Below are 8,907 nucleotides of genomic sequence, written 5' to 3'. Positions count from 1 at the left end.
GCTTTCTAAATGGAGAACAATACATTCTTTAAGTCAAGTCCACCAACCTCAGTTTAACCAAGTCTCATCTGTTTATGCTATGCAGACATAGGCATTTTTAAGGAATGCTGTGGCTTTCATGGATACCATTTTCCCTCTCAAGCAGCCCCAGGAAGGGGTTGGTAAGTGCCGCTGATCAGGGGGTGAGTGTGGTGGTAATGGTGGCTGTGGTGGTGGCACTCCTCCCCGCATGACTACCAGCACAGCGCCGTCCCACCAGCCCCACATCTGGGTCCTTTTCAGCCCAGCAAGAAGCACTCCGCCACTGTGCTCATCTGAATAATGCAGTTATCCGGACTGGAGTGAGGTCTCTCCATGGATGAATCAACGTTCTTCACTGTGGAGACAATTGGCTGAAACCAGCCATTATTCCTCCTCTGACTCGTGTCAGAGGAGATCATTTACCCAGCCAGGGAGTTGATGGCCAGCTTCACATTTCAGGGCATGCAGATGCTCTGTGGTTTCCTTCGGAATTCAATTTATTCTGACACAATGCGATTCAAAGTTTCAAAATCAGTTGAAACTTTGTGTGTTTCTTTGCCAAGCCTACCCCGACTTACTACCCCAAGCCTTTGATTACCATCTATAGATATAAGTGGTTTTTGTTATAATTAATTTTTAAAGTTCGTAAATTCGATTTTAGACTATTTCCATGCACCATACCAAACACCAAGAGACTTTAAACTACAATTTATAAAGCAAACCAAAACATATCGAAGACATTAGAATGGGTGAGAATGCTAGTGTCACCTCTGTACCCAGTGGGCGACGTATGGTGTTTGTATTTTAGCTTGATTGTTAGATTGACTGAGACTGCGCTTGATTCCTGTTCTTTCATCTATGCTCGAGTGTGAGTGAATGTTGCAGTCCTTTTTATATGTGCACCAGCGTACGTGCAGCTGGCCTTAATTTGAAACACTTGGTAAAACGCCTGAATACATCTGATGACAAACCCAGACTTACTCATTTGTTTGGCAGGGGCTTGTAGGGGGAGAAGCCTGTCAAGTGATGGTTTGATCGCTAGAGCTCTGATCGCCTTGGCCTGCAACCCTCTCCTCCCTCTTCTTCTGTTACTCCTCCTCTCCTCCAGGACCTCCTCCTCTTCTCCTCGATCTTCTCCTCCTCTCCTCATCTCCTCTTGTTCCTCCTCATCTCCTCCTGTTCCTCCTCTTCGTCTCCGGTTCCTCCTCCTCATCTCCTGTTGCTCCTCCTCGTCTCCTGTTCCTCCTCCTCCTCTCCTGTTCCTCCTCCTCCTCTCCTGTTCCTCCTCCTCTTCTCCTGTTCCTCCTCTCCAGGCGGATTTGATGATCATTATCTCAAATCTGTAGCTAATGATTCCATAAGCAGCGATTTTTATTTTAACAACTACTTTCTCCTTTCAAGCAATCAAACAGAAATAAGGTTTCTAACGGTAGAGGAGGGCCATGGTACATAAAGCACTCACAGGATCACATGACCCAGCAGAACCTCTTAACACACTCTTCACACTCGGTCCCATTGGGTCCTGTAGCTTCACCACAGGACCCAATGAGGTCATCCGGAAGCAACCCCCTATTTGTAGGCCACTTTCTATACAATCTAGCAAAGGTATCTCTGTGTATGCACTTACTGTTTTGTTTGTGTTATACAGTATAACGACTACACATTGGAAAATAACCATTAAGTCCTGCAGCTTTGTGCATGACTTCATTAATTGTGCTCATTGTGGCATGTAGCAGTGCTATGCTAAAATATATGACCTCGCTCGTTAACATACTACTTGAACCATCGCCGAAATAGCAGAGTGGCTAGTGGCTGAATGCTAATGGCTCCAGAGTATGCAGCACTGCTTACTAATTTATCTTTCTTTTGCCAACACACACACATGTGCACTTTTTCTAGTTGGTTTCACCCCCTATTTCATTCCATTTTTCTCTTGTGTACTCGCTAATTCTCTTGCTAACGGTCTTAATCACTCTCCAGTCAGAGGTGAAGAAAACACACAGTGACAGTTTGTTGGACCCCTTGGTTTCAGTAGTCACAGCAACACGCTATGTGAGGTAAATGGCTCAAGTATGTTCTTTCAGCCTCCTGCTACTTCCAATATACCCTCACATAGGGTATATGTCAGTCTGTGTGAGGCCATCGAATCAGAATCCATTTCGGTCATTATTATGGCTGAATGCACACACAGCGATGCTTACTGCTTTGAGCGGCAGTAGTACCACAGTAAGATCTGCTCAAGTTGCTTAAGGTTAAGGAACTGGTTCATACATAGAGAGAGAGAAAACCAACCAACCCGCTTTGCATCAGTTTCTTCAGCATCAAATTCAGCACCGATATGGTAACAAACATACTTCACTATCAAGTATAATTTGTATTATTTGCTCTCCAAAGTGTGTGAGGAGCTGATTCTAGCCCTGATCCAATAGAACCATAACAATATCAGTGGCTGTGCGGATTTTGTTCAGTGATCAAATAAGTTAGAGAACTCAAAACTATAGTCCTTTGATTTGGCAGCAAGATAAACTGTTGGAGTACAGCAGAAGTATAATGGCAGTGGAATTTCCAAAATCTTTGTAGAGCTGAGATGTACAGATATCTAATTCACAGTGAAGGAATGAGTGGAGCATTCCAGTATCGTTTTCAGGATATTAAGATCATCCGTCGAAATAAGACCTTGGAGCTTCTGTCCACAGCGTGGTTAACGGCCAGAGGAGATCAAGATTAGGGGGAAAAAACACCCATGCACCCTATGAAATTAAAGGAAATCTTTTGATACCATTGCTCCTGTAGCGCTACCGACCACCTCCATGATCTCAAAACAAGCCCATAGAGTCAGACGCTGTGAAAAGCATTGGTGCTCTTGCCTTAGGGAAGAAGAAAAAATGCATTGCATTTGGAGAAACCAGCCAGAGTAAGCTAGATTTTGAAAGTGTCCAACTGAAAAAGGCCTCCCTTCAGGCCTCCCGCCAAAGCCACGGCCCCAGAACACGTGACTAGCTCGCTAGTCACGTGGGTCTGCTACAATAGGTCTGCTGGCCTTATGGAAGACTCCAGTCATTCGCAATGAGAGCATGGGCAGCTTTGCCCACAGGCAGGTTTGGGGTCCAATCATTTAGTTTGGGTTATAAAAAAATATTGGATGGGCCTAATACAGGCCTGCGACCGCCACAGATACCATTCATTGATCAATTGATTGCGAATTTCAACAAATATGACAAAAAGTGTTAAGAATAATAATAAAAAGTGTTAAAATAAATATGCATGCAGTTTGAACAAATAACAGTGAATCACAATACAAGTACTCACAAAATGTCTCTATGGGCCATATTGCCATTAATAACATTCAAGGCAGGCATTTTTATGCTAAATGCTCATCGGCAGAATGGATACAAGGAAGTCATTTTGACTAATGATATTGGTAACGGATGTTTGAGGGAAGCTAGAAGAGAGGGCATTGATGGTTTGTTCACCCAGACCGGTGTTGCCCTTTAAAGGGCACCTTCCATGTTTTCTGGGACTGTTTGTGTCGTCGTCTGGGGTAACGCGGAATCCTTTGGTAACGTAATTCCCTCTGTAATCCCCCCTCCCCTTGATACCGACACTGTGTAAGTCTGTGTTCTAATGAGCCCTGTCTAATCGCTGGGTCCCTTCAACACTGGGCCCTGCACCAGACAGTAGACGGAGGTGGTGGGGGACATGTTGACTGAGTGTTGATAAACAGCTCAGGGAGTCATTTGGAAAGAATGCCCGTATCCTTTTGCAAACATCATCCCTTATCTTTTGGTAAATGTGGTGTTTAATAATGCGGAGACTGGCAACATTATGCGGGTTTTTTTCTAAACAATAGTTCAACTGTGTTAATTTTGTCTCTTTTTTTGTCATTATAAATGTTTATTTTGATTGTCTTCATTTTATCCTAGGGTTCATTGTTTTGTACAATAAATTATCCTCATGATTTAGTGTTGGGCGTTTTATTCAGTGCTTTTGCGCATCCTGTTGACTAGTGTTTTTTATATGGGTATTTTATGTTATTGTATAACTATGATTCATAAAATACCGGGAAGTTCTTCCTGCTTCCTGGGCTGGGTCGAGCGGTAACCTTTGACCACAGACATCTCCTGGTGATCCTTTCTGTGTCAAAATGCTTCGCACATCCACACTGGTAGTGAGTGACTGTTAAAGGCTAGTAGGCTACATGGAATTGCAATATATATATAGAAATAAAATAATAAACCTAATTCCAAATATCAGGTATAATTGCTAACATGTTTTTCCGACATATCACGACAGAACGTGACATATAGTGGCCCATAGTATAATATAAAATTCATGTTCGTTCATGTTCTTTTCCGAAATGCTAAAATGAATGCTAAGGAAAACAGAATCCTTAGTGCAGAATAATGGTTAGCCAGAGGCCCTGAAGATAAGTGGCAAATATCCCAGTGTTAACATGGTGATGAATGTCACCTATTTCAATCACCCATTGGCTAGGATGACAAGCATTGGCCGCTTTAATAATTATTATCTATTATGTCTTTATAAAATGATTGCAAATGTTTCCACAGTTGATAGGGCCTACTACTAAATGAATGGTCATAGTTTAAACAAAAGGGGAGTATTATTATATTGAATGACCAAGCATGCATCACATTTACTGCTGCAATCAATGAGTTAGTGGTGCTGCTTATCACTGAGTTAGTGGTGCTGCTTATCACTGAGTTAGTGGTGCTGCTATATCACTGAGTTAATGGTGCTATATCACTGAGTTAGTGGTGCTATATCACTGAGTTAGTGGTGCTATATCACTGAGTTAGTGGTGATATATCACTGAGTTAGTGGTGCTGTTTATCACTGAGTTAGTGGTGCTGCTATATCACTGAGTTAGTGGTGATATATCACTGAGTTAGTGGTGCTATATCACTGAGTTAGTGGTGATATATCACTGAGTTAGTGGTGCTATATCACTGAGTTAGTGGTGCTGCTTATCACTGAGTTAGTGGTGATATATCACTGAGTTAGTGGTGATATATCACTGAGTTAGTGGTGCTATATCACTGAGTTAGTGGTGCTGCTTATCACTGAGTTAGTGGTGCTGCTATATCACTGAGTTAGTGGTGCTACATCACTGAGTTAGTGGTGCTATATCACTGAGTTAGTGGTGATATATCAATGAGTTAGTGGTGCTATATTAATAAGTTAGTGGTGATATATCACTGAGTTAGTGGTGCTGTTTATCACTGAGTTAGTGGTGCTGCTATATCAATGAGTTTGTGGTGATATATCACTGAGATAGTGGTGCTATATCACTGAGTTAGTGGTGATATATCACTGAGTTAGTGGTGATATATCACTGAGATAGTGGTGCTATATCAATGAGTTAGTCATGCTGCTATATCACTGAGTTAGTGGTGCTATATCACTGAGTTAGTGGTGCTATATCAATGAGTTATTGGTGCTGCTATGTCACTGAGTTAGTGGTGCTATATCAATGAGTTATTGGTGCTGCTATATCACTGAGTTATTGGTGCTGCTTTATCAATGAGTTAGTCATGCTGCTATATCAATGAGTTAGTGGTGCTATATCACTGAGTTAGTGGTGCTATATAATTGAGTTAGTGGTGCTGCTATATCACTGAGTTAGTGGTGCTATATCAATAAGTTAGTCATGCTGCTATATCAATGAGTTAGTGGTGCTATATCACTGAGTTGGTGGTGCTGCTCTATCACTGAGAGAGTGGTGCTGCTATATCAATGAGTTAGCCGTGCTGCTGTGTAAGCAGTCCTATCAACACTTTAAATGCACTGGTTCTAGAAATAAGATCCTGGTTTATTAAGTGTCTTGTGTGGTGACTATATCTCTCATAAAACATTTCACCTGGATGAAAATCTTTAGAAATGATTCATTTCAGACCTATATTGATCTATGACTATAGAGTCTTACAGTCTATCCTACAATTCAGTATTTGGCTCCACCTAATCTCAGCCCCAGCATTCCTACTATGGCATGCTAATGTCTGATTTGTGAGACTAGGCTCCAGCAGGCTTGATCGTTCACACTCTGAGAACACATGGTCTTCAGTGGGCTCAGGTCTCTTATTTCACATGGAGTGTGAGATTCTCATTCACCTCCTATCCACTCGTGAGGCTTATCACTGTGGTCCTCTGTGGGCAATCTCCCATCTTTTGGCTGTGGTCGATAGGACACGGTGCCAGGCACAATACGAGACATGTGTGTTAGAGGGACACACTGGTCTTTTATTCTACTTCCATGAAACGGCATCTTGAAACTTAAGCAGGCCCTTCTTCCATAATTCAATGTGCTGCTTTTTCATTATTGAATATGGAGAGTGGTTATTCTGGGTAGTGGTGCTGTCTCTTAACAGCATTTTCATTCTTGAATATGGAGAGTGGTTACTCTGGGTGGTGCTGCTGTCTCTTAGCCCGGTTCACTGGGGGTCATTCCTGTATTCTAGAATGCATGCATGGATAACATGTTCTCCTTTTAAAGTGTGTATGTGTGTGTGTGTGTGTGTGTGTGTGTGTGTATGTGTGTGTGTGTGTGTATGTGTGTGTGTGTGTGTGTGTTTGTGTGTGTGTGTGTGTGTGTGTGTGTGCAGATGTGTGTGTGTGCAGATGTGTGTACGTGCCTGTGTCCCATTCAGGACTCCCCATAGGCTCCAGCCCACAGTTCCCCTGAAGATAATGGATGGTTGAGCCACAAACAGGGACTTGAGCTGCTTGGCTCTACTTGTCCTCTACTTAACATCTACAAGAATCCAAATCCAATCCAATCCATCTCAGCAAATTGTACATCTGGCAACACAAGAGCAAAACATTCTCCACCTTCACATATACAACTCTCCTATTATTTATGCTGTGTTCAGATTGATCAGGGTTAGCAGCTCTCCATGAAGAGCTGCTGTGAGTCAAGCGCCACACTGCGGTGCGTCGGTCACATGACCTCTTACTGTCATCCACCCGACTCCAGGAAACAGAGGCGTGCGTTGACCTGTGTTGTGTTGACGCACACGGCATGACTCCCCAACACGGGGCCACCACGGTGCGCCTGACACACGAGAGAATGACGAGGAGACAAGCCTAGCGATACAATGAACAGGACGTGACCATCAAATGATCGCAGTAGCCTCTTCCCTTTTACCTTTAAAATAACCTGCAAGCAACCTTTAAGGGCATCCTGTTCCTGTTTCATCTGTCATCTCCCTCACACAGCCTCCACCCATACACAGGCCTGTTCAGAAGATCGCAAGGCATTGGAGGGCATCTCTCTTGGGAAATAGCACCAACAGGAGGGACAGAGACACACCGGATGATGGTTTATGTCAATAATCAGGTGTTGTAAGGTTACAGCTCTTATCAAAGCAGCAATCCTGTGTGTGTGTGTGTGTGTGTGTGTGTGTGTGTGTGTGTGTGTGTGTGTGTGTGTGTGTGTGTGTGTGTGTGTGTGTGTGCGTGTGTGTGTGTGTGTGTGAGCACCATCATCTGTGAGACTGAAATGATTACCAGATCAGAGTCCGCCTGCTAATTCAACCATATATACAATGATCATGGTCACGCGGGTCCTCATCTCTCTGCTCGGGGCCTCAGGCGGCTCGGGGCCCGGTCGCACTCCTACGCGGTCTGTGCACACAAACAGCAGCTCCTCCTCCTCATCCCCATGTCCACGTAACCCAGCCACTGTTCAGCCATTCATCTCCCCTCCTACACCCCCAGTCAGCCAGGCATCTGGAACGCATCTTCCCACAATGACAGACAGAACCCCTCTCTGGAGGGCAGAGGACCTCCTCACACACATCTCTGTGGAGGGGCCCAAGCACATGAATCCGATTCATCCCATTATACAGGCTCTCCTGTTACAATAACACATGCATGTCCAAAGACCACACCCCCGAACCACACGCATTGATACACCGGTATTACATAACCCAACTAACTTAACAAGTGACACACAGTGATGCAAATACAGACACAAAAATACATTCATGCACACACCTGATTGTTGGCAAAACAAAAAGGTACTGTGTTCTTCTTTTGTGTGCATAATAACAACACACAGTTGACAAACTGAAGAACATATCAGTCTAGTTGTTCATCAGGTTTGTATTTGAATATTTTTTATTTGAAATGCAGTTAACAGCAAAGCATCCAGTACTGTTTACAGTGTAAATGTAATTGTCAGTAGACTACTCTCTGGCCAATCCTGTATTTGAGTGACAGTTGGTATACAAACGGCTATGAACACCCTTAGTATCAGGTTACGACAGCCCTGCTCACAAACACAGTGTCACGTTAAACCATAATATCTGAAGGTTAGACATTAATCCCTAGACATTAAATGTTTTAATTTAACAGTCTGAAATCGGGATGGCAATCATCAGTATTCACTTCAGAGTATTCAGTTTTTATTTGCCTTTTCATGAATGTGTTGATGTTCATAGAACAATGACTCTCTATGCAACTATACAACGGATATCTCTTAGAAAAAAAAACGATATTTCTACTAAAAACACAGGGGCTTGCAGAATGAAGCCGTCCCTTCCCCTCTCCCACCTTTTGTAGGTCATCAAATCCACCCCGTATATCTGAGAGAGAGAGCCCCTTTAGGAGATGACAATAATATTACACATTATTTCAGATGTTTCCCACAACACACCCGGCGTCCCGCAGCTTGTCTCTCAGCACGCCACAGCATCTAAGCATTGGCCCACCACCAAGGAGGTTGGCTTGGTTAGGGGAGAGCGAGCTGCCGTATCGACCCGTTCAGAAGCACTCCCTCTCTCTTCCCTGGAGGCTGCGTCCAAAGAACTTCTCCAAGAGTTTGTATTTCTGTCCCGGTGGACTAGTTAAAGGATCAATATCATGCAA

The sequence above is a fragment of the Pollachius pollachius genome (genome assembly GCF_949987615.1).
Source record: "Pollachius pollachius genome assembly, chromosome: 9".
NCBI classification, from domain to species: Eukaryota; Metazoa; Chordata; class Actinopteri; order Gadiformes; family Gadidae; genus Pollachius; species Pollachius pollachius.
This window is presented reverse-complemented; position numbering follows the sequence as displayed.